The sequence below is a fragment of the Indicator indicator genome, chromosome 3, assembly GCF_027791375.1.
Source record: "Indicator indicator isolate 239-I01 chromosome 3, UM_Iind_1.1, whole genome shotgun sequence".
Lineage (NCBI taxonomy): Eukaryota > Metazoa > Chordata > Aves > Piciformes > Indicatoridae > Indicator > Indicator indicator.
In genome coordinates, this window is record NC_072012.1 from 5,325,272 (window position 1) to 5,351,098 (window position 25,827).

Here is a 25,827-nt window from a genome sequence, read left to right on the forward strand (position 1 = left end):
TTCAGATGTGGGTTAACCAAGTGTAGCTCTGGCTGTAATAGAGGTAGAGCAATGAACTCCAAGGATACTTTGGAGATACTCAGTAAGTACATGAGAAGGTGAGGCACACAGAATCCCCTGTTGTGGTGGAGTGCCTGTGAAGTCAAGGGAAAAGGAAACTTGTCCAAATTGCAGAAGTTTTTTTCTGTTGTTTTTGTTGTTTTTTTTCCCCCTAAGGAACAACTTAAAAGTGTAAGAAAAATGAGAACTTCTGCCAAACCTGTGAAACATCTTTGCTTAAATGTACCTACTGATCTGTGTGCTATATGCACTGATCCATGAGCTATAGGTACTGATCTATGTGCTGTATGTTCTGATCTATGGGCTGTAGGTACTAAGTTGTGTGCTATAGGTACTGAGCTATGAGCTATATGTGCTGATCTATGAGCTACAGGTACTGATCCGTGTGCTGTAGGTACTGATCTGTGTGTTATGTCACAGAATCACAGAAACACTCAGGTTGGAAAAGACCCTCAGGATCACCAAGTCCAACCCAGAACCCTACTCTACAAGGGTCACCCCTAAACCAGAGCCCCAAGCACCACATCCAAACCACCTTTCAACACATCCAGAGCTGGTGACTCCACCACCTCCCTGGGCAGCACATTCCAATGCCTGACCACTATTGATGGGAAAAAAGTCTTCCTAGTGTCCAGTCTAAACCTTCCCAGTTGAGGCCATTTCCTCTTGTTCTATCACTAATTACCTGGGAGAAGAGACCAGCAGCAGCCTCTCCACAATGTCCTTTCAGGCAGTTGTAGACAGCAATGAGGTCTCCCCTCAGCCTCCTCTTTTCCAAACTAACCATCCCCAGCTCCTTCAGTTGCTCTTCATCAGATTTATTCTCCAGGCCCTTCAGCAGCTTCCTTGTCCTCCTCTGCACTGGCTCCAGCACCTCCACATCTCTCTTGTCTTGAGGTGCCCAAAACTGGACACAATACTCAAGGTGTGGCCTCACCAGAGCTGAGTCCAAGGGGATAGTCAATTTCCTACTCCTGCTGGACACAGCATTTCTAATCCCAGCCAGGATGCCATTGGCTTTCTTGGCCACCTGGGCACACTGCTGGCTCCTATTCAGTTGCTTGAATCGAGGGGAGCTCCACCTGCCTCATTGAGCTCAAAGCCAGACCAGGAAACTACAACCTCTCTCAGCTTCACCATGGTGGCTCATATTCAGATGCTTGTCCATTAGAACCCCCAGGTCCCTTGCTGACAGGGATGTACTAAAATATGTACTACATGCACTAACATATGTGCTATATGTACTGATCTACATGCTATATGCACTGATCTATGTGCTATATAGAATCATAGAGTTGTTAGGGTTGGAAGGGACCTCAAGGATCAGCCAGTTCCAACCCCCCTGCCATGGGCAGGGACACCTCACACTACAGCAGGTTGCTCACAGCCACATCCAGCCTGGCCTTCAAAACCTCCAGGGAAGAGGCTTCCACCACCTCCCTGGGCATCCTGTTCCAGTGTCTTAAGTGCTTTCTGCATCAAAAAAAGGAGTGGTCCATTAGGTAGTCTCCACCACGGAGCTCCTGAGCCTGGCAGCCCCCTGTGTGCCAGGTGACTTCAGCCCCTGCTGCCTGGCTGCTCAGCTTGGAAGGCAGCCCTGCGGTCCAGAACACACAGCAGCAGGACTCCCAGCAACTGCCTGCAGCTTCATGATCAGATCTGTGTGCTCCTGAGGGTTACCTCTGCAGCACCCAGGGCTTTGAGGTGAGCTCACTGCTGACCCTAGAGGCCCTGCTGCCATTTTCCAGATGGGGATGCAGGATGACTTGCTTGTGGAAGAAACAGTGAAGGACAGGAGCAGTGGAGGCAATCACCACCTCTTGCTGCCAGCTTGCTGCACAGGTTTGGTCATCTGTTCTCTTCTATAAGGAATAAGGAAGGGCCCATGCTGAGATATCTGGGTGTCTATCTGTTGGTAACAACAAGCCCTGAAGTTGTTCCAGCTTTCCTCCTCACCTAGCATCTACTGAAGCACAAAGATGCAATCAGGGGAAACACTGTAATGAACCATCAACCTCTGCTGCAAATCCAAAGGGCACCCAGCTCGCATTTCAGCCTGAAAGCCTGTAACAACAGCACAGCTATTTGGACATCTACCTTCAAATCAATTTCTGTCAGTGCTGGCCTTGGTTTTGTTTTGGTTTTTTTTTGGTCTAGCCCACAAATGTGTACCTGAGTGGTTAGCCCAAAGCTGTACAGCATTAACCAACAGCAGCACTGGAACTCAAGGATGAGTCAAGGCTCCAGTTCGGAACTAAAGAGCTTGTGCTGGACACTTTCTTGGAGAGCCCTCACAAAGGTGTCTAAGAATACTGCTCCTTGTGCAGCTCCACAGAAAAGAGGCTGAGGTAAAATAGAGTTTTCTTAAAGACTTTCACATTTTTGTCCACGAAATTGCCTGATTTTGCAAAGCCTTTCACACCTCTGCTCCTACTGAGGTGCCTGCTGAGGTTACTTCAAAGCATTCCTTCATTGCAGTGTGTGAACAGTTCAATATTCTGAATTACAACCCATGCAGCAGTATTGCTTTCTTGTGTCACGTCTTAACACAAGGAGGCTGTGGGATAAAGGCTGATTCATAGAATCCTGGAATGGCTCACATTGGAATGGACCTCAGAGGTCACCTATTCCAAACTTCCCCACCATGCCCAGGGACACCTCTCAACTAGACTCAGCTGCTCAAGGCCTCATCCATCCTGCCCTTCAACACCCCCAGGCAGGAGGCAGCCACAACCTCCCTGGGCAGCCTATTCCAGAGTCTCACCACCCTCAGACTGAAGAACTTCCTCCTCAGCTCCAGTCTGACCCTGCTCTGCCTCAGCTTCAAACCATTCCCCCTTGTCCTGTCTCTAGACACCCTCAGGAAAAGTCCCTCTGCAGCCTTCCTGCAGGATCCCTTCAGGTACTGCAAGGCAGCTCTAAGGTTCCCCCAGAGTCTTCTCCTCTCCAGGCTGAACACCCCCAGCTCCCTCAGCCTGTCCTCACAGCAGAGCTGCTCCAGCCCTTGCATCATCTTTGTGGCCTCCTCTGGACTCACTCCAACAGCTCTGTGTCCTTCTTCTGCTGGGGACACCAGAACTGGAGGCAGGATTGGAGGTGGGGTCTCAGCAGAGCAGAGTCAAGGGGCAGAATCCCCTCTCTTGCCCTGCTGCCCACACTCCTCTGGCTGCAGCCCAGCACACAGCTGCCTTCTGGGCTGCATGAGGGCACTGCTGGCTCCTGGGGAGCTTCTCAGCAACCAACAGCCCCAAGTCTCTTTCTTCAGAGCTGTTCTCAACCCCCTCTGCACTCAGCCTGGATCTGTGCCTGGGCTTGGCCTGGTCCAGCTGCAGGACCTTGCACTTCCACTTGTTGAACCTCATGCAGTTGGCTCTGGCTCCCTTCTCAAGCCTGTCAAGGTCCTTCTGGATGGATCCTTGCCCTCAAGTGAGTCCAGCAGACCACACAGCTTGGTGTCATCAGCAAACCTGCTGAGGGTGCACTCGATGGCACTGCCCACATTACTGACAAGGATGTTAAACATCATTGGACCCAGTGCAGATCCCTGAGGAGCTCCACTTGTCATTGGTCTCCACCTGGACATTGAGCCATTGATCACAACCCTCTGAGTCCATCCATCTAGCTAGTTCATTACCCATCAGGTGGTCCAGCCATCAAGTCCAGACACAAGGGTCTACTCTAAACCACAAAGTGCAGCCTTATTGCTGTGTCCTAAGCAAGCTGGAGATCCAAGAACCAGAAATTACCTCTTCATCTCCAGAGGGGTAGGAACTGAAAAAGCATTATGTCTAAAATCATGGCACAAAGTGTCCCACAACTGGACACGGGAGAACAAAAATAAAGCAGAATTTACAGCAACCTAAGAGTGAATAAACCCAAAAATGAGCCAGAAATGGAACCTGCCTTGCTACAGAAAGTGTGTCCTCTGTATCTGCAGATATTTATAGCTACACACACAGAGAAAATATATTTAGCCAAATTGTGTCTTACCAGAAGAAAGTGCTGACAGTCATCTCAACTGGTGGTGTCTATTAAAAACCCAGAGGCAGAGAAAGGAAGCTCTGTTCTGCTGCAGGACTGAGAGTAAGATTTCTAAACTGCCTTTTCCATGCTGTCCCTGAGGTTAAGATCCTGGGATTCCAGGTATTTATAGAGGGTTTAGTATCAAGAAAAATGTTCCCCTTTTCTGGGTGAACAGAACATTTTTCATTGACACCAAGCCACAGGTACAGACAGCAAACAAAAAAACCCCCAACAAACTGAACATCCAAAAAAAGAGAGAAAAGATGAGCTGGGGAGATTTAGCTCCAGGCAGTTCTCATCAAACCTGAACATACTGGCTTTGGGTTTTCCTGCAGACTGTTAAGAGAGATCTGCTCTGGTGAGATCTCACCTGCAGTGCTGCATCCAGGTGTGGAGCCCTCAGCACAGGAAGGGCATGGACCTGATGGAGCAGGCCCAGAGGAGGGCCATGAAAATGATCAGGGGATGGAGTAGCTCTGCTGTGAGGACAGGCTGAGGGAGCTGGGGGTGTTCAGCCTGGAGAAGAGAAGGCTCTGGGGGGACCTAAGAGCAGCCTTCCAGTACCTGAAGGAGGCTACAAGAAGGCTGCAGAGGGACTCTTCCCAAAGTCGTGCAGGGACAGGATGAGGGGCAGTGATTTGAAATGAGAGCAGAGCAGATTTAGATTGGATGTGAAGAACAAGTTCTGCACTATGAGGGTGCTGGAACACTGCAACAGGTTGCCCAGGGAGGTAGTTGAGGACCCATCCCTGGAGATACTCAAGGTGAGGCTGGACAAGGCTGTGAGCAACCTGCTCCAGTGGAGGATGTCCCTGCTGACTGCAGGGGGTTGGATTGGATGAGCTTTGGAGGTCCCTTCCAACCCAAACCATTTTATAAGTGTTCTTTCTTTGCAGCTCCTGCCCATGACCCTGTCCTGCCTCAATCTTCTTTCTTTGCCTCTGCAGCAAAAGCTCAAAAGCTCCTAACACCTCTCAGCACTGGTGCAGCTCCACTGACTGCAGCAGTACTGGAATGTGAAACCCAAGAAGGTGCAGAGCTGTGTTAGACAACCTGCACACCATGCGTGCTGCTAGCCGTGCACCAGGCTGGAAACATCCAGCTCTGTATTTCCCAGACCTTGTCTCTGCCAGAAAATGACATCATGCTAGGACACAGGAAGAAATAAGGAATCAAACACTCTTTGGAGCTTGGTTACAGACAAGGTGGCTACCATGCATCCTGTGTGATGTCAGCTGGGTGAAAGCTGAGGATCTGATGGAAAGCAACCAGTGCAAGTTCTGCCAGACTGCTACAGCCCCAGAATCACAGAAACATTCAGGTTGGAAAAGACCCTCAGGATCCCAGAACCCTACTCTACAAGGGTCACCCCTAAACTATATCCCCAAGCACCACATCCAAATGACCTTTAAACACATCCAGGGTTGGTGACTCCACCACCTCCCCGGGCAGCACATTGCAATGCCAGGGCCTTCAGAGTCCCTTACTGCATAGTGAGAGGGGCAGTTCAGTTCCTCTGGCAGCTCTGAGGTTGTGTACGTGCAGTGAAGACATGCTTCAGAACCATGAATTGTGTACTAACACTGAGAGGTTGTTCTGAGCATCCTGAGAGGAAGGGCCCCTCAGTTCAGAAAGGACAGGGAACTGCTTTAAAGAGTCCAGCACAGAGCCACAAAGATGATTAGGGGAGGGGAACATCCTCCTTAGAGGAGAGCCTGAGGGAGCTGAGGGCTTGGAGAGGAGGAGCCTGAGGGGTGACCTCATTCATGTTGAACATTGCCACAATCTTCCTGACTGCTGCACATCAGGAGTCTGGGCTTCTGGATCATCTGTATGAATCTGGCTGAAAGTGAATGGTCTTTTGACTGGCTTTTACTGCAGACACTGCCAGACCAGGGAATATTCATTTTTTGCCCTTCAGTGCCATCCTTATTGCTCATTGGGGATTGGGATGAACATTCACCCCACCTCCAATCCTGCCTCCAGTTCTGGTGTCCCCAGCAGAAGAAGGACACAGAGCTGTTGGAGTGAGTCCAGAGGAGGCCACAAAGATGATGCAAGGGCTGGAGCAGCTCTGCTGTGAGGACAGGCTGAGGGAGCTGGGGGTGTGCAGCCTGGAGAAGGGAAGGCTCTGGGGGGACCTCAGAGCTGCCTTCCAATCCCTGAAGGGATCCTGCAGGAAGGCTCAGAGGGACTTTTCCTGAGGGTGTCTAGAGACAGGACAAGGGGGAATGGTTTGAAGCTGAGGAAGAGCAGGGTTAGACTGGATCTTGGGAAGAAGTTCTTCAGTCTGAGGGTGGTGAGACTCTGGAACAGGCTGCCCAGGGAGGCTGTGGCTGCCTCCTCCCTGGGGGTGTTGAAGGCCAGGTTGGATGAGGCCTTGAGCAGCTGAGTCTAGTTGAGAGGTGTCCCTGCCCATGGTGGGGAGGTTGGAGGAGATGAGCTCTGAGGTCCTTTCAGCCTGAGCCATTCTGTGATTCTAGTGAAGCCATGGGTAGACCCCAGAGCCTAAACCAATTAAGAACCTGAGAACAATTGCTTTTGGGAAGGAAGTGAAGAAAGGAACGGCTCAGAGAGTCAGCTGACATTTTCCAAGAGACAAAACCAAACACAAACATCTCATAGATAGGGAACTGAAAAGACAAACTCATTGTGTCCTGAAGTGAAATCCATGAATGGAGGGGAAGTTCATCCATGAGCATCACAACCAAGAAATCCAAGTCAGAAGAGCTGTCTTCTCCTCCCAAACTCTTTAAATAGCCAAAGAATGTGCCAGTCAAATGCTGCAGAAGAGTGCACCTGTGCTGTTAGAAACCTCTAAGGAAGTGCAGGGAATTCCCTGCTTTGCTCTTGGAAATCCCACCATTTGTCTTCTAAAAAGCACATGGGAGGCCTATTCCCTTCCCTCTGGTCTTATGTAGGATTTGGTTGAGATATGTACAAAGTTTTCCAAGTTCTTTACACCAGAAGTCTTTGACCAAGTTCCAGCTGACTCCCTTCACTTCAAATACTTCCCCTCCTGTAGCTTTTGCCTGAGTTTGCTGAGGCTTTTCTCTGCCTGTTCCCAGAACTCCTGGGGAGTGCCTGGCCATGGCTTGTCATTTGGCAGAGACTGGTGGGGAGTCATCTGCCAGGAGAGGTATTGACCATCTTTAGAGTTGCAGGGAATGTTATTTCAGAGCAGGGTTGTTTTAAAACCTCACTGGAGATTTCACTTGAACGTTTCTTTCTTCCCCCATGCAATGTGGTTGGCTTCCACACACTCCCAGATAAATTCAGCTGCCTTGCAGCTCCTGAGCCTTCCCAAAAGGACATAGTTTATGGGAAGCAAAGGAAAGAAGATTTTGGCATTTATTCTGCACCCTAATTCAGTTTTTCTATGAATAGAACTATGAGTTAACACCTTTTCTGAGCTGTCAAAATCAAATCCAAACAATCCCAACAGTAAGACCTCAACCAAGAACTCCCTGACTGCCCTGGCACTGGCAGCCACGTGCTCCTGCCAGTCACTGCTACAGGATTGGATTTTTCCACAAGAAGTGTTTGGTGCCTCTTTTCTTTAGCATTTCTCACAAGTTTAACATGGAATAAGCATGCTAGAAAATATTTTGTTCCATTCTGGACTCTGTCTTCATACTGCTATTTAAAAAATCCAACTGAACTCCAACCTTTTAAAATGGAGAACAAGAAAAATAATAATGGCAAATCTAAATCCATCCCAAAACATAAAAAAAAAAAAAGGCACAAACAAAACAACACCATCCCCTCAATCAGAATTCTTACCCCAAAAGGGATTTAATTGCCACTATTGACATGACAGGCAACTTGCTCAAACACTACTTCAGTTGTCTGCAACTATGAGAGAGAAAAGAAGAGAGAATGATGTGCTAAATACTGTGTCCAGGTCTGGTGTCCCCAGCAGAAGAAGGAGTGAGTCCAGAGGAGGCCATAGAGATGATGCAAGGGCTGGAGCAGCTCTGCTGTGAGGACAGGCTGAGGGAGCTGGGGGGGTTCAGCCTGGAGAGGAGAAGGCTCTGGGGGGACCTTAGAGCTGCCTTCCAGTACCTGAAGGGATCCTGCAGGAAGGCTGCAGAGGGACTTTTCCTGAGGGTGTCTAGAGACAGGACAAGGGGGAATGGTTTGAAGCTGAAGGAGAGCAGGGTTAGACTGGAGCTGAGGAAGAAGTTCTTCAGTCTGAGGGTGGTGAGACTCTGGAACAGGCTGCCCAGGGAGGCTGTGGCTGCCTCCTGCCTGGGGGTGTTGAAGGCCAGGTTGGATGAGGCCTTGAGGAGCTGAGTCTAGTTGAGAGGTGTCCCTGGGCATGGTGGGGAGGTTGGAGGAGATGAGCTCTGAGGTCCCTTCCAGCCTGAGCCATTCTAGGATTCTAAATGAGATGTCAAATAATACACATTAAATAAACACACAGACAGGCAGTGTGACAAGAGAGACCATTTAAGAGAGCCAAAACGTAGGGAAGAAAAAAAAAATTCAAAAGATCTGCTGCATGGGTTGTTTCCAGTTTATTTTTCACTTTCCACTTTGCACTAAGAGTTTTTAAAAGGCCAAAGATATTCACAGTGAAATGTCACTGTTCTTACAAACTTAAATAAACTATTTATTAGCAGCAGACTAAGTACTCAGCAGAAATGTATTTGCCCTGCAATAATATTTATAAATAAGCTATGAAATATTATGACATTGTACCAGTAGCTTTGCAATTTGCCTGTAAGGATTTAGTTACAACCAGCAAGTGCACTTAGAAGGGTGGAAATATTTCCGTGCAGGGGCAGCAAAGTGTGGAGGCAGCACTTGGGAGAAGATGAAAAGGCAGCCAAAGTGCAGCCTGTCCTTTGACACTGGCAATAAATAAACACAGAAATAATAAATAAGTGCAGATAGTACTCAGCTCAAACAGAAACGCAGTCATCTCTAAGTGCAGGGTTCTGCACATTGGCCACACCAACCCCATGCAGTGCCACAGGCTGGGGACAGAGTGGCTGGAGAGCAGCCAGGCAGAGAGGGACCTGGGGGTGCTGGGTGACAGCAGCTGAACATGAGCCAGCAGTGTGCCCAGGTGGCCAAGAAGGCCAATGGCATCCTGGCCTGCATCAGGAACAGTGTGGCCAGCAGGAGCAGGGAAGTCATTCTGTCCTGTGCCCAGCACTGGTCAGGCCACACCTTGAGTGCTGTGTCCAGTTCTGGGCTGCTCAGTTTAAGAAAGATGTTGAGATGCTGGAAGGTGTCCAGAGAAGGGCAACAAAGCTGGGAAGGGGTCTGGAGCACAGCCCTGTGAGGAGAGGCTGAGGGAGCTGGGGGTGTTTAGCCTGGAGAAGAGGAGGCTCAGGGGAGACCTCATTGCTGTCTACAACTACCTGAAGGGAGGTTGTAGCCAGGTGGGGGTTGGGCTCTTCTCCCAGGCAACCAGCACCAGAACAAGAGGACACAGTCTGAAGCTGCACCAGGGGAGGTTTGGGCTGGATGTTAGGAAGAAATCCTTCCCAGAACGAGAGATTGTCCCTTGGAATGTGCTGCCCAGGGAGGTGGTGGAGTCACCATCCCTGGAAGTGTTTAAAACAAGCCTGGATGAGGCACTTAGTGCCATGGTTTAGTTGATTAGATGGTGCTGGGTGATAGGTTGGGCTTGATGATCTCAAAGGCCTTTTCCAACCTGGTTAATTCTGTGATTCTGTGATCTCACAGTCCCCATCAGCTGAGGCTCTGCTGCCTGTAAGGGAGCCTTGTGGTTAAAGCAGGGAGCCGAGCTGCTGGGCCACAGGAGTGGTGAAGGCTGCGAGCCTAGCAGAGGGCAGACACAGGTCCCCATTGAGCACAGGGACACTTGGGCTGCTCTCTTTGCAGAGCTTGTTTTGACCAACAGTCAGAGGCGGGAGCGACAAGAGGAACCCAGCAATTAGGTGTTCCAAAGGGAGCTGCTATTTTAAGGACAACAAACTTCATTAAGGGTTTGGAGGGTGCAGGGTGGGGAGGGTTTAGCAGTGAGCTGCCTGTGTGGAGACAAAGGTGGCAAATTCACAGTATCACAGTACATTAGAGGTTGGAAGGGGCTTCCAGAGATCATCCAATCCAACCCCCCTGCCAGAGCAGGATCACCCAGGGGAGTCTGCACAGGAGTGCATCCAGGTGGGGTTGGAAAGTCTCCAGAGAAGGAGACTCCACAACCTCCCTGGGCAGCCTGTTCCAGTGCTCCCTCACCCTCACTGTAAAGAAATTTCTCCTCATGCTGAGGTGAAATCTTCTCTGTTCAAGCTTGTACCTGTTGTTCCTTGCATTATTCTTGTGCACCACCAAAAAGAGCCTGGCCCCCTCCACTTGACACCCACCCCTCAGATATTGATAGACATTAATCAGATCCTCTCTCAGTTTTCTCTTCTCCAGGCTAAACAGCCCCAGGGCTCTCAGTCTCTCTTCACAGGGGAGATGCTCAAGTCCCCTAAGCATCCTCATGGCTCTCCCTTGGATTCTCTCTGGCAGTTTTCTGTCTTTCTTGAACTGGGGAGCCCAAAACTGGACACAGTATTGCAGGTGTGGTCATTTAAATACCTGTCAATACTACAGCTGAACACCCTTCCCAAAGGACAGAGAAGTAAAAAGCTGTTTTGCTGTCAACTATGAAGCTGTTTTACAAGTTCTGGCTCATACTGCTGGCATTTGTCCTCCATCACAGGGCGGAGAAAGCTTTGGCAAAACAGAAGACAAAATAAAAAGCTGATGAACTATAAAACTGGGCATCACTTCCTCAAGTCCTGATGGCAGTTTTGAGCACAGAGAGAAGAATAAAAGACCTCAGAATTAAGCATCCTGAAGAATTTTCAGTTCAAGGCTCATTTGAATTTATAATTTTTAACTTATTATTTTTTTAGAAAATGTGGGTTTGGGCTGGTGTTATTTTTTACCCCCCTCCACAGTATCAGGTATATCACAGGGGCGAGCCATCAGAAACTGTAGGTATCAGCAAACAGCTCAGACCTGCATCTTGATTTCCACTGAAGAAAATGTTAAAAGAATTAAGTGTGGCACAAATATCTTCTTGGGAAAGCTGGGCTGAGGAGAACCTCGTGAGGTTCAGCCAGGCAAAGTGTAAGGTCCTGCATCTAGGAGTCAGGGCAATCCTTGGTATCAATCAAGGCTGGGGGAGGATGAGATTGAGAGCAGCCCTGCAGAAAAGAACTTGGGGTTGCTGGTGGGTGAGAAGCTGGACAGGAGCCAGCAATGGACACTTGCAACCCAGAAGGCCAATGGCAGCCTGGGCTGCATCCAAAGCAGTGTGGCCAGAGATGGAGAGAGGGGATTCTGCCCCTCTGCTCTGGGGAGACCTCACCTGCAGTGCTGTGTCCAGCTCTGGAGCCATCAGCATGGGAAGGACATGGACCTGATGGAGAGGGTCCAGAGCAGGGCCATGAAAATGATCAGGGGGCTGGAGCAGCTCTGCTGTGAGGACAGGCTGAGGGAGCTGGGGGTGTTCAGCCTGGAGAAGAGAAAGCAGGAGGGTGGTGGAACACTGCAACAGGTTGCCCAGGGAGGTACTTAAGGCCCTGTGCTTGGAAATATTCGAGGTGAGGCTGGACAAGGCTCTGAGTAACCTGCTCTAGTGGAGGATGTCCCTGCTGACTGGAGGAGGGTTGAACTAGATGACCTTTGGAGGTCACAAGGACACAAAAAGCCCACAAACTTTGTCTCTCCTATCACAGGCTGTCAGACCAATCCAGCAGACTTCAGTGCAGTAGGCTTTGAACAACACATTTTGAAGTTTTCTTTATGCTCACCTTTTGACATGGATTTCTTTTTATGCCTGGCCCTCAATTCTATGCACAGCCAGTTTTACCAGAAGAGAAGCAGAAAGCCCTGCTGAGAGATGTGGTTAGCAGCAGGTCCCAACGATGTGCAGTCATGGGGTGTGTTGTGATTTTCATCTTGACAAGTTCACCCAGCCTTAGCTTCTGTGAGGAGTGGCCCTGGGCATGAAGCTCTGCAAACCTGGCCCAGGTTTCCTGTTTATGACTGAACAAGGTGTCCTGGTTTGCAAAACGAGCAGAGAGCCTCCTGCTGCTGGTCTTTAACATCTGCTTCCAGACACCTTTCTTTCACTGCACAGAGCTTTTTGCTCCCCTGTGGTTGTCAGCCCCATGGGAGTGCAAGGAGGCAGGTAAAGAACCATTTTTTTCTCTCCAGAAATAATGTCCAGTAAGAATGCAGAAATCAAGCAAAGTAGGAGACCAGAGTGGCTAAGACAGCAAAGCAGACCTCCAGAATCAGGGCACTGCCCACAAACTGTCATTAAGATGCTTCTCATTTTTCCCTTGCCTTCAAGCATTTGTACTGAACACCTGTAAGCACTCAGGATTTCCTCTCTGTAAGCACCAGATGCAGCCACACAAGCACAACTCAGACTACAAGGACAGCCCTCTGAGTTGGACTTGGAGGAAAGGCCCAGCCACGGAGGAGATGCACAAGGAACCAATAAAGCATTCTACAGCATGCAGCTGCAGCCCCAGCCTGGAGAGCTTTGCAGCAGAGCTACCACCTGACCACAGCTACGACTCAGGCACTGGCCATGGCAAGACACCAGCCACGTAGGTTTGACCATCAGCATCACCCTGCTTCAGAGCTGCTGCTGGTTAGCTGCCTCCTGCCAGGTGAGACCTGCATGCCAAGCTGTGTGCTGGGCAGCAAGTGGGGAGCAGATATGACATGGAGAGGGGAAAGTGTTGCACAGTATGGCCCCATGCAGCAGCATCCTGGCAGTTCCAGTGGAACTGTTGTGTTCTGAACTGGCTGTTCTCCTGCTGCTTGGTGTCAGTGGTCACTTATTTAGAGATCAGACCGGCAGGGCCAGTTCAGGACCTGGAGCTCAGTGGAAGCCTCAGCACAATCCCAGAAGTGAACAAAACTCAGACCAAGCTAGGGGGAAACACGAGGTGAAGGTTCAAGGGCCCAGCTCAACATGTGTGAGAACTGAGAGGTCCCTCCTCAGTCCAGACCAAGGGACAGTCAATGAGGGAGGTCTGTCTGGTCTGGAAAACAACAGGCTGTATTTTTCCTAAATAGATCTCAACAGATTAACAGTGATCTCCTTTCAACTTTATCTTCCAGAGATTAAATTGTGTCCTTCAGTGTCCCCCCTTCCTTGTGGAGGGCCACAAAGATGATTCAAGGGCTGGAGCACCTCTGTTATGAGAACAAGCTGAGGGTTGTTCAGCCTGGAGAAGGCTCCACGGGGACCTTAGAGCTGCCTTCATGTACCTGAAGGGATCCTCCAGAAAGGCTGCAGAGGGACTTTTCCTGAGGGTGTCTAGAGACAGGAGAAGGGGGAAATGGTTTGAAGCTGAGGGAGAGCAGGGTTAGACTGGAGCTGAGGAAGATGTTCTTCAGTCTGAGGGTGGTGAGACTCTGGAATAGGCTGCCCAGGGAGGCTGTGGCTGCCTCCTGCCTGGGGGTGTTGAAGGCCAGGCTGGATGAGGCCTTGAGCAGCTGAGTCTAGTTGAGAGGTGTCCCAGGGCATGGTGGGGAGGTTGGAGGAGATGAGCTCTGAGGTCCCTTCCACCCTGAGCCATTCTAGGATTCCTGTCTTCTTACTCTCCCTTCCTCTCATTATTCTTAACTTACTGCCTAGCATCCTTCACACCTTTGTGCTGTGCCATTACAATGAAGAAATGAAGCAGATCACAGCTGCAGGTCAACAGATGAGAAGGTGCCATAGATGATCCATTTCCCTCGCTGCTGAGTCCAGCTTGCTGCACTCTGCCTGCTCCCTCTCGTTCCATGCTCATGTCAACAGAGAAAAAGCTATTTCAGACTGCAGCATTTCCCTGCCTGAGCCAAGCCAAATGAACACAGGAATAGCAACAGGAAATAGTGCCAAGTAAAATGAACTTTCCCCCCCCACACACACCCACTACTGTGACATTTTTGGAGGCAGCCAATTATACATGAAAAAAAAAAAAATAAAATCATGAATGAGAAGTGTAATCTCTGAGCCATCCCTTTAAAGATGAAATCAATATGATCATGATATTTTAACAGCTTTGTCATGGTTCTGCATTCTTCTACAAGGACTCATTCTAAGGGCACCTCTCTGCTGTATAAAACAGACCACAACAATCTGTTCCTACTGGTGAAGTTGCTGCTCTTAGGGGTGTTACACACAGAGGAGTTGTTACACACAGACAGAATGTGGGCACTTGTGGGATCCATAGCTGGCACTGGGGGCATATCGAGGCAGGCATCTGTGTGCCAGATCTGCTGGTGTGTTCTACAGTGTCTCCACTTTTCTGTCCTCTGCTGTTTTGTACACTTCCTGCCCTGACATCAATGACCTCAAGAACAAGCAATTCTAATGAGTATACAGAGGCTTTGCCCGGGTGTATTTAAAAATATGAACTTCTCTGGCTACAGCTTACTTCTGGTTTGTCACCTCCCTCTGCATCATAGATCCATAGAATCTTAGGACACCAGAATCATAGAATCACAGAATCACTGAATCCTAGAACCATAGAATCATGAAGGCTGGAAAAGCCCTTTAAGATCACTGAGTCCAACCATAACCCAACTCCCAAGACCACTGAACCATCTCCTGAAGCACCACATCTACAGCTTCTTGAATACCTCCCATGGATGGTGACTCTACCACCTCCCTGGGCAGCCTGTTCACCACTCTCTCAAGAAGTTTTTCCAACCTAACCCTCCCTTGGCACAACTCAAACCCATTTCCTTTCATCCTGTCGCTGGTTGTTTGGCAGAACAGACCAACACCAGTCTCACTCCAACCTCCTTGGCAGGTAGCTGCAGAGAGCAATGAGGTCTCCCTTCAGCCTTTTCTCCAGACTGAACAACCTCAGCTCCCTCAGCTGCTTCTCACACAACCCCTCCCCAGCCTCACTGCTCTTCTGTGCATGTAGCCTTAGTGGAAAAGGGGAGATGGAGAAAAAAGAAAAACAAAACTGAAAAGGGACTCTGCTCACTCAAGGGAGTTTTCTGCTGAATGACATAACTGCTGCTGCCCTCAGCTCAGGCTGTGCTCAGCCTGCCCAGCCAAATTAAGTAAACACAGAAAAGCTATTTTGGGGATGAAAAATGCCCTTCCAAATACAAGTGGTTCATTTGTGCCTCACATGCCAAGGAAGGAAATCATAGAGCAGCACAGGGAGTGCTCTAATCCCTACAGGCTGAAGTTGTGTTATCTTTAGAGTAGTTCCTGTCACCATTCAGTATCTTACCCCCCAAGCAGATATTTTACCACAGGACCAGAAGACTGGAGAGGGACTTTTCATGAAGAAGAATTTTTCATGGAGAGGAACTTTTGATGCAGAGGGACTTTTGATGGAGAGGGACTTTTCATGAGGGTGTTTAGAGACAGGGGAAATGGTTTGAAGCCGAGGGAGAGCAGGGTTAGACTGGAGCTGAGGAAGAAGTTCTTCAGTCTGAGGGTGCTGAGACTCTGGAACAGGCTGCCCAGGGAGGTTGTGGCTGCCTTCTGCCTGGGGGTGTTGAAGGCCAGGCTGGATGAGGCCTTGAGCAGCTGAGACTAGTTGAGAGGTGTCCCTGCCTGGGGTAGGGAGGTTGGAGGAGATGAGCTCTGAGGTCCCTTCCAACCTGAGCCATTCTAGGATGATGATGAAGTCTACATTTGTCATCTCACTCAGGGTAAAACTTCACTGGGACTCCAGGATCTGGCCCACTTGCAAGTGACTCCACAGTTGAGAGTTACCATGCAGCTTGGGTTGGAAACAAATGTTGCTGTCACCATCAGAAGCACTGCTTTGGTTTGTGGATCTTTCCCTCTGGACAGTGAGTTCAGGAGGAAAGGTGACAGTAGCCAGGGAAAGCTGCAGTCAGAAATCATAACAATATATCCAGCATTCACTGAGTGCTGGAAGTGCTCTCTAGGCTCTACAAAATGGATAAAATCTAACAGAGAGGCAGAAAAAAAGTTGATGGAAATATAAAAATACAAAATCTCCACCAGAGCCATCCAGAGGCACACCCCTTGGTCAGCTGCCCAGCCAGGTACCGGCTACAATGCACCCAAACGCTGCTAACTGAGGTAGAGCCATGCAAGGCTTCAGCACCCAGCTCAAGCAAGGTCTCACCTGAAGCATGATTTGGAGGTCAGGCTCCAAACGACTCAGAGAAAATCTGATTTGTTTGCAGTTTCTGCCTCCAGCAAGAGCGATTCCACATTTCTCCTCCATCCTTCTCTTCTGTCAAACCACCATTTCCCAAGCCTGGGCTTCGTCTTCCAGCCATCTCCCCAGCCTCACAGCTGTCTGTCCCCACCCTGCACACATGCTGCTACCCTGAGGCAGTTGTCCACTGATTTAGTGAGGGTGAAGGGACAGGTCAGAAATGCACACCCGCAGGGCACTGCGGTGGTCCCGCCTGCCTAGTCCTTCACCTCTGAAGATGTATATCCCATTTCCATGGGAACCATACTTAGGTATTTGGCTTTATGCTCTTCAGATGCAGTCCTGCCCTTCAAAAAATGGTTTCTAACTGACTTGCCCAGATTAATGTCAGGTATGAGTGGTGGTGCTAGGACAAGACTGCTGTGCTTCGGTTTCTGGGTATGCATCGAGGACCATATTCCTTCTCTGGTACTACAGAAGTTTGAAACAAGAGCAGGTAAAACATCTGTTTCTTCTGTTCGGTTGCAAATACTGGGTCCAGTTCTGGGGCCCTCAGGTCAGGAAGGACCTCAGGGAACTGCTCGAGAGAGTCCAGCACAGAGCCACAAAGCTGCTGAAGGCAGTGGAACATCTCCCTGTGAGGCCAGGCTGAGGGAGCTGGGGCTCTGCAGCTTGGAGCAGAGGAGCCTGAGGGGTGCCCTCATTCCTGGGGATAAAGATGTGCAGGGCAGTGTGGGGAGGATGGAGCCAGGCTCTGCTCAGGGATGTCCAAGGACAGGACAAGGGGCAATGGGGCCAGCTGGAGCAGAGGAGGTGCTAGAGGGACAGAAGGGAAAAGTTTTTCCCTGTGAGGGTGCCAGAGCCCTGGAGCAGGCTGCCCAGAGAGGTTGTGGAGTCTCCTTCTCTGGAGACATTCCAAACCCACCTGGATGTGTTCCTGTGTGACCTGCCCTGGATGCTGCTGCTCTGGCAGGGAGTTGGACTGGATGCTCTCTGGAGGTCCCTTCCACCCCTACCATTCTGTGGTTCTGTGAAAGTGACCACTGCACCAAGATGTTGGTGCTCTTTGTGTGGTGCCCGTTCAGCCTTGTTAGAGGTTCCAAGGTTAGCCTTTCACAGGCAAGTGCTCCTGCTGCTTGTGGCTTTAGAAAGCCTCCAGACACATAGGGTGAGAAAAGAGCACAAAGCACGGGCAGGTTGCAGCTACTAAGCACTTTGAATGTCAGTAAGAAAACTATCATTAAGGGGCAGCTGATGGCAAGGCAGAGCAGGACATCTGCAGAGGGTTGCTGTTTGGAGCTGCAGCAGAGGAACGTGGGCTGCTGCTGCCTCCTAGGGTATGCTGGCATGGCAGTGCCTGCTGCTTGCCAGATATCTGCACTCACAGGAACCTCCCAACTGCAGCACAGCTGTCAATGCAATTGCAGTGGCAGAGAGCTCAGGGTGCTCTAGTTCTGAGCATTTCCTTGGCCTTTCAGCTGCTTTGCTGCCTCACTTGGGCAGTGTGTAGCAATGTAAATCAGAATCTTCTCTCCTTCTCTGGAGACATTCCAAACCCTCCTGGATGTGTTCCTGCATAACCTGCTCTGCGTGCTCCTGCTCTGGCAGGGGGGTTGGACTGAATGCTCTCTGCAGGTCCCTTCCAACACCTCACATTCTGTGATTCTGTGATTAGTGGAGTACTGCACCTTCTGCAAACCACTCTCCTTGCTTCTTACCAAAGATAAGGTAGCTGGAAACTGATGTCAGGCTGCTATGCAGCATATGGCTGTGAGTCCCTGCCTCCAGTCGCACACAGTATGTTCCAAGGTGTCATGAGCAGCCTTTGCTAGGTGGTTTTGGTTCCACCAAAAGAGTTTCAGCCAAGAGAATAGAAAAGCAACCAGGTTGCAGCAATTGCCTAATCACAACAATCCTTGATACTGCTACAAATGAGCTCAAGCTATGCAGGATGGATCCCACTCAAGAGGCAGTGCAGTCAGTGGGGAGTAGCCACTCATTGGGGAGCAGCCACTGCCATCTGCACACTCAGCTCTTGGGATTTGGAATTACTGAACATCTGATTTATGGCAGTGAATTGTGTCCTGGCAAACATTCCCTGTGCTTCCTCACCCATCAAACACCAGGGCCTGAACCAGGGGAAAGCCTCCTGCTGAGTTCACTGAGTTTGGATCAGGCCTCTGGGTTTCAAGACTGGCAGATAATGTTCCATTAGTGTCCAATTTTCTTGCTTTAATTTAGAAGAAGCTCAGATGGTTTCCATCAACATTTTTATCTTTACTTCTTTTGAGAGGATCCTTACAGTGGGTCAGGTTACTGTGATAACCAGTGTGGGGTGACCCACCCTGACACATCCATCTTCAAACAAAACTCAGTCTGAGGCAGACATCTGCCTAGGAGAATTGCAGCCCAGATGGCTGGGGTTTGGCAAAGATGTAAGCAGGTGAAACAGAGCTCTAGAATGGAAAGTGGTGGACAACCTTCATGACAGAAGAGTGCTACCATGTACTACACATGATAAGGCTCTATAACAAGAACCAGGAGGGAGGAATTCAGGCAAGATTCTTTCAGATATGCTTCAGAAGTGATGGTGCCCTTGTACTCAGTCCTGCTGAGGCCACAGCTTGAGCACTGGGTTCAGCTCTGGGTGCCACAGGAGAGGAAAGACATTGAGGGGCTGGAGGGTGTCCAGAGAAGAACAATGAGGCTGGGGAGGGGTTTGGAGGGCATCATACAAGGAGAGGCTGAGGGAGCTGGGGTTGTTCAGTCTGGAGAAGAGAAGGCTGAGGGGAGATGTTATTGCTCTCTACAGCTGCCTGAAAGGAGTCTGGAGTGAGGCTGGTGTTGGTCTCTTCTCCCAAAGGCTGAGGGGAGATGTTATTGCTCTCTACAGCTGCCTGAAAGGAGTCTGGAGTGAGGCTGGTGTTGGTCTCTTCTCCCAAAGGCTGAGGGGAGATCTTATTGCTCTCTACAGCTGCCTGAAAGGAGGTTGGAGTGAGGCTGGTGTTGGTCTCTTCTCCCAAAGGCTGAGGGGAGATCTTATTGCTCTCTACAGCTGCCTGAAAGGAGTCTGGAGTGAGGCTGGTGTTGGTCTCTTCTCCTGAGTGACCAGAGACAGGAGAGGAAATGGGTTTGAGTTGTGCCAGGGGAGGGTTAGGTTGGACATGAGGAAAAGCTTCTTGAGTGAGGGAGTGGTGAGGGGTTGGAACAGGCTGCCCAGGGAGGTGGTGGAATTGCCTTCCCTGGGGGTGTTCAAGAAGCTGTAGATGTGGTGCTTCAGGACATGATTCAGTGGTTATGGTAGCTGGGGTATGGTTGGACTCGATGATCTTAAAGGTCTTTTCCACCTTGGTGATTCTGTGATTCTGTGAAAGGCATTTTCTGTTCACAAGAAGAAATGGCAGTGCAGCTGGAACAGCTACTTTGCAGAAGTATCAGCCTGCTTTAGTACCTAAGAAAATTCACCCAAATGCCTATTTGCAAAAAGCCTTCTGAGGGGTTTGATGCTATGGAATGGCTCAGTCCTTAAGGAGCTGGGGGCAACAGCCCACAAACACCTTAGTGCCACAGTAGGTTTTTTTGTTGACAAATGCATTTGTTGGGTTTATTTCAGACTTATTCTTGAAACCCCCCAAAATGCAGCAGATTCATTTTGCAACCAGCTCACTGTGTAACTGTGTACCAGTTTTTCAGCTTTTCCTTTTTTTTTTTTTTTTTAATTCAATGTAGTTTGTTTCTGTCCATCACCCCACCCACAAATTAGGGGTTTATAAGGGAAATTCTGGCAGGGTTTTCACTATGGTGCTGCTTGCAGGCACTGCCATGATAAATAATTTACTATTTAATGACTCCTGATGTAATCACAGCAGGAGTCAGCTTTACTACCAGCCAGCTCTCCATTGTTACCCAGCAGGAATGAGATGCTAGGGAAATGCCCCTCTGCTCTGATTCCATCTTGTTAGCCACCAACTTTAAAAGGAGTGTTCAGATTGGTAAAGAGAGAGCTGACCACCACCACCACAACCCACCCTCTGCAGTTGTTTATGTTGGACAAGGCTTTTGTCCTGGCTTGCATTACTCAGATGGCTCAGACTGAGAAGGATTCTGCTTGGCTGCCCTGTTTTCTTTTTAGTGTCCCTGTCTTTTTTTTTTTTTTTTTAAATGCTACCAAATGGGTGCTTTTGGCTGCCAGCATTATCACATGGTGCCTCTAAGTATGGAAAGAGTTATGGCAATATGGAGGTAAATAATAACTGCAAATCCCACATAAAGCAGGCTGCCATCTAATTATAAAAATACTTAATAACTTTCTTTTTTTTCCAAGACAACACAGCTGTCTCTTCTAACCTTTCACTTGCAGATTCTTTTCTCTCCTGTTTTGATTTATAGGTTGCTGTGCAGTTTGACACAGCACACCAGGAGTTTTTTTTCTCATTTTGCAAAGAAAAAGCCAGCAGAAATGCAAGAAGCATTACTTTCCCATCCTGAAGAGAAACTAAGGCCAGCTCTAGAACATCATCTTGGAAGCAGTCTCCCTCTTCATGCATTTCAAAAGAATCTGTCAATGGCTGCACACCACAATTTCAGCTGAAACCCTGCCGTGGAAGAACTAAAGCAAGGGTCGGCCAAGTGGCACACATCACGTGTCAGGAAAGAAACCTCATTCCTTCTGCAAGCATCTCAGTGCTGTCATGAAAAGGACCACACTGGCTTATTCCTCTGGCCACCACAAAATCAGATTTTTTTTGTACCCTCCTTGGAGCAAAGCAGGTTGAAAAGCACAGTGTGTGAAGCTACACTGAGCAGTGCAGGCAGGCTAGGGAAAGGAGCAAAGCCTTACCCAGTACTGATGTTGCCAGGAAGGGTTTGTGTGTTGTCTGGAAACTACAACCAGGCTAGTTTGCAAACTGCAGCCACGCTTTTTTATACCTCTCCAGTCATCCAAGGAGGGCTCTGCAGAGGGACCTTCACAGGCTGATCAGATGGGCAGAGTCCAAGGGCAGGAGATGTAACATATCTAAGTGCTGGGTTCTACACATTGGCCACACCAACCCCATGCAGTATTGCAGGCTGGAGACAGAGTGGCTGGAGAGCAGCCAGGCAGAGAGGGACCTGGGGGTGCTGCGTGACAGCAGCTGAACATGAGCCAGCAGTGTGCCCAGGTGGCCAAGAAGGCCAATGGCATCCTGGCCTGCATCAGGAACAGTGTGGCCAGCAGGAGCAGGGAAGTCATTCTGCCCTGTGCCCAGCACTGGTTAGACCACACCTTGAGTGCTGTGTCCAGTTCTGGGCTCCTCAGTTTAAGAAAGATGTTGAGATGCTGGAAGGTGTCCAGAGAAGGGCAACAAAGCTGAGGAGGGGTCTGGAGCACAGCACAGCCCTGTGAGGAGAGGCTGAGGGAGCTGGGGGTGTTTAGCCTGGAGAAGAGGAGGCTCAGGGCAGACCTCATTGCTCTCTACAACTATCTGAAGGGAGGTTGTAGCCAGGTGGGGATTGGTCTCTTCTCCCAGGCAACCAGTGACAGAAAGAGAAGACACAGTTTCAAGCTGCACAGGGGAGGTTTAGGCTGGATGTTAGGAAGAAATCCTTCAGAGAAAGAGAGATTGCCCACTGGAATGTGCTGCCCAGGGAGGTGGTAGAGTCACTGTCCCTGGAAGTGTTTAAAATAAGACTGGATGAGGAATGGTGCCATGGTTTAGTTGATCAGATGGTGTTGGGTGATAGGTTGGGCTTGATGATCTCAAAGGCCTTTTCCAACCTGGTTAATTCTGTGATTCTGTGAAGTGCATGCTTTGTGCTGGACCCACAGGGTGCTTCATCCCACACCAACCTCTTCTCACCTCTGCCTCCTTACCTTAAACTTCCACATGGAGCTGGGATGGGCACAACAGAGAGGCTGCACACAACAGTGCTCATGCCACATGAATGGGAGGCTGCTATCTTTGAATCTTGGAAACATTTTTGTCTCAAGGCTTTTATCTATTACTAAGCAACCGCTTCAGAAATCTCTGCTTGTGCCCTTCTCCACTGTAAATCCCACACTGAAACTCAAAGAGCTCAAGGGAATGGAGTGCATCTTAACCCTCAGCCATGGACACTTCTTTCTCTCTCTCTAAACTGATAAAAAAAGAGTAATTACGATTTTACGCAAAACACCACACAGGTCTGAATGGGTGAATTCCATTCTGGCTCCCTTTTGGAGAAGCATCTGAAACAAAATGAACTGGAAGATGTTGGTGGGAAAGCTCAGCCTGGGCTGGAGGTGCACCACAGCTCATTGGTACAGATTTTTAAGCATAAGAAGCTGCATTTTTATCCAGCCTACAGCACGTGGCCTTTGCCCAAAAATCTGTCCTTTTATCAGCTGTGGCACTCGGCTGCGAGGCTGCCACCACTCTGCTGGTTGACTGAACAGCAAAATAAATTCTCCAGAGGGAAGAGCAGATCTCAAAGGTTTTCTAGTTCCAAGGGGGAGATCATTTTTTCCCCACCAGCTGGAGCCTGATGTCAGACATACCCTTGCTTCCTTTATTCTCCTCAGAGGCTGAACCCCATCTTGTCCTTCCTGACTCCAATATTGTGTCACATTTGGGCACGCAGCAGCTACTACACAGTGAGCTGTTAAAGAAGGAGAGCCCAGGAGGCATGGGAAAATAGTTTAGGGGAAGCTGTTTGACAGCAGGATGTGGTCATTTCTATTGTCCCACTACAACAGAGATAGCTGGGAAGCTTGACTTTGTTTTCCCTATGTAAACATACGTATTTTAGCCCTGATGTGCCAAAAAGATGCAAATACAGAAAAACCCACCCCCAACCCCACACCACCAAAACCAACATACCAGATGTTTGCCCTTTTTGTGCATTCTAACTGCTTCCTTTGCATGAATATGAGAGCAGAGCCCTGTACAGAAAGAAGAAAGTCCATTGATATTGAAAGAACACCTTGGGTTCCCTCACACTCTGGTGTTCTATTTCACATTTGTAGCTTGGTCTGGGGAACAGGGATCTACAAGACAGAGTCCAATGGAGAGCTTCCAGGATGATGAAGAGACTGGAGCATTGCCTGGTGAGGAGAGGCTGAGAGCCCTGGGGCTGTTCAGCCTGCAGAGGAGACGACTGAGAGGGGATTTAATCAATGTTTATAAATATCTGAGGGCTGGGGGTGAGGAGGGAGGGGACAGGCTCTGCTCACTTGCACCCTGTGATAGGACAAGGGGCAATAGATAGAAACTCCAGCACAGGAGGTTCCACCTCAACATGAGGAGGAACTTCTTCTTTGTGAGGGTCACAGAGCACTGGAACAGGCTGCCCAGCGAGGTTGTGGAGTCTCCTTCTCTGGAGACTTTCAAGCCCCATCTGGATGCATTCCTGTGCAACCTGTGCTGGATTCTATGGTCCTGCTCTGGCAGGGGGGTTGGACTTGATGATCTCCAGAGGTCCCTTCCAACCCCTAACATCCTGTGATCCTGGGAACAAAAAGGAAGCTGCCATGACTGAATGTTTTTATAGAGTCATCTGAAGAAAAAGCCTTTGACATGTTTTGCTTCTGTTGTGTTTGTTTTCTCCAAAACAACAGGAGATAGGAATCACCAGTTCCCACACAACATGTGGGCAGCTAAAGCACCATGCTTTGATTCTGCAGACAAAACAGCAGCTGACACTTGCCCACACTCAATGGTTTGAGCTTGTGCCAACTGTATTTAGGTCTATGTAAGATGGCCCCATACCATTGCATGATTGTTGTCTTGAGAACGTTGTTGTGAAGCCCTGCTGCAGACTGGTTACCATACGGCTTACAACAGACACAGAACATGGTAAAGGGAAGCTGTGTGGCTTCATCCCCTCTGAGCACTGGCAGGGAGGCAGCACTGATGCAGAGATAAGCTTTGTGAGTCAGCTGGAGCTCCATTTTCCAGCAGGTTTAACCTGGAGAGGCAGAGCATAAGCAGCCATCTGCATCAGAGACCAGTGACTGCAGCACTTCCTGCACACACTGGCACCTCCTGTTCCATCATCCTGCTCACACCATGGCACCTGGGCAGGACTCTAATGAAAGCTTTCAAATAAAGAGCCATTAAATCATAGAATCATAGACATGTGATGAAGCTGGACCAGTGCCAGGCACACTAATGACTGTCTACCTCTCTGCTTCATAAGCACGGAGGAGTAAGGAGACCATGAAGCCAACACTGTGAGCTTGCAGCACAGAAGGTCAGTCACATCCTGGGCTGCATCAAGAGCAGCAGACAGAGAAAGGGGATCCTGCCCCTCTGATCTGCTCTGCTGACACCTCACCTGCAGTGCTGCGTCCAGCTCTGGAGTCCTTAGCACACAAAGGACGTGGACCTGATGGAGAGGTTCCTGAGGAGGCCACCAAAATGGTCAGAGGGCTGGATGAGCTCTGCTAGGAGGACAGGCTGAGGGAGCCAGGAGTGTTCAGCCTGGAGAAGAGGAGGCTCCAGGGAGACTTAATAGCAACTTTCTAGTACCTGAAAGGGGCTACAAGAAGGCTGCAGAGGGACTCTTTGCAAAGGCCTGCAGGGACAGGACAAGGAGCAATGGTTTGAAATGAGAGAAGAGCAGATTTAGATTGGATGTGAGGAACAAGTTCTGCACCAGGAGGGTGCTGGAACACTGCAATAGGTTGCCCAGGGAGAGAGTTGAGACCCCATGCCTGGAGATATTCAAGGTGAGGCTGGACAAGGCTGTGAGCAACCTGCTCTAGTGGAGGATGTCCCTGCTGACTGCAGGGGGGTTGGACTGGATGAGCTTTGGAGGTCCCTTCCAACCCAAACCATTCCATGATTCATGAACAACTGCTTCTAGAAGCATTTACAAGACTAGTAATGTTTCTCACCCACAGTAACCTAACTTGTATCAGACATACTGCTAATCTTTCAAGTCTGCACTGTGGCTTTCTGCATCTTCAAGAAATCTGAATGCAGTAGTGGTGTGAATCTAAAACATGTATGGAGGCCAGGCAGGAACAGGTCTGTTCCAAAGTGAATTAAAGTTCTTGAAACAAAAGGCATTTTCCCTTTGATGAATTAAGGAACTTGAAACAAAAGGCATTTTCACTTTGAATGGACAATCCACTTGAAAAGCTGTCTCTCATAATTCGTGTTTATCTGTGAAATTTATTCTCTGACACTGGCCAGGAAAGTTAAAACTCAGACAAAATCTGTCCTTTACCATCACAGGGTCACCTGTTTCCAGTGTTGTCCTAACAATGGTCATCAGATACGAGGCAAGAGAGGGAGGAATTGTATTGGTTTCATTTCAGTTTCTGTCTTGGCAAGAGGCACAGTTCTGAAGAACAAGGAAAAGCTTCCTTCCTCTTTCCTCCTTTGCCTCACTTCCCCAGAAAAAAGTGAAAAGAAAATTTGCATGAAAATTTGAGTAAGACAAGGATGAAAAGGGCAATGAATATGTTAAATTCAAACAAACTTTTGTCTCAGCTGTTACATCCTACCACATACCAAAGCTGCTGCCATGCTGCTGCCCACAGAAGGCACCACTGCTCGAGGGACACCAGCTTTTAGGGGTGGGTAACAGAAATGACCAAAAATAGGTTCCTAAGTTTAAGCAAGCTTGTAATTGA

At 49.2% G+C, this 25,827-nt stretch overlaps 1 protein-coding gene across 1 annotated transcript in view; it reads right to left on the reverse strand.

The window, feature by feature from the left end:
* LOC128981000 (potassium voltage-gated channel subfamily KQT member 1-like) overlaps positions 1-25,827 on the reverse strand; it is a 354,965-nt gene that overhangs the window by 158,200 nt on the left and 170,938 nt on the right. The window lies entirely within an intron of this gene.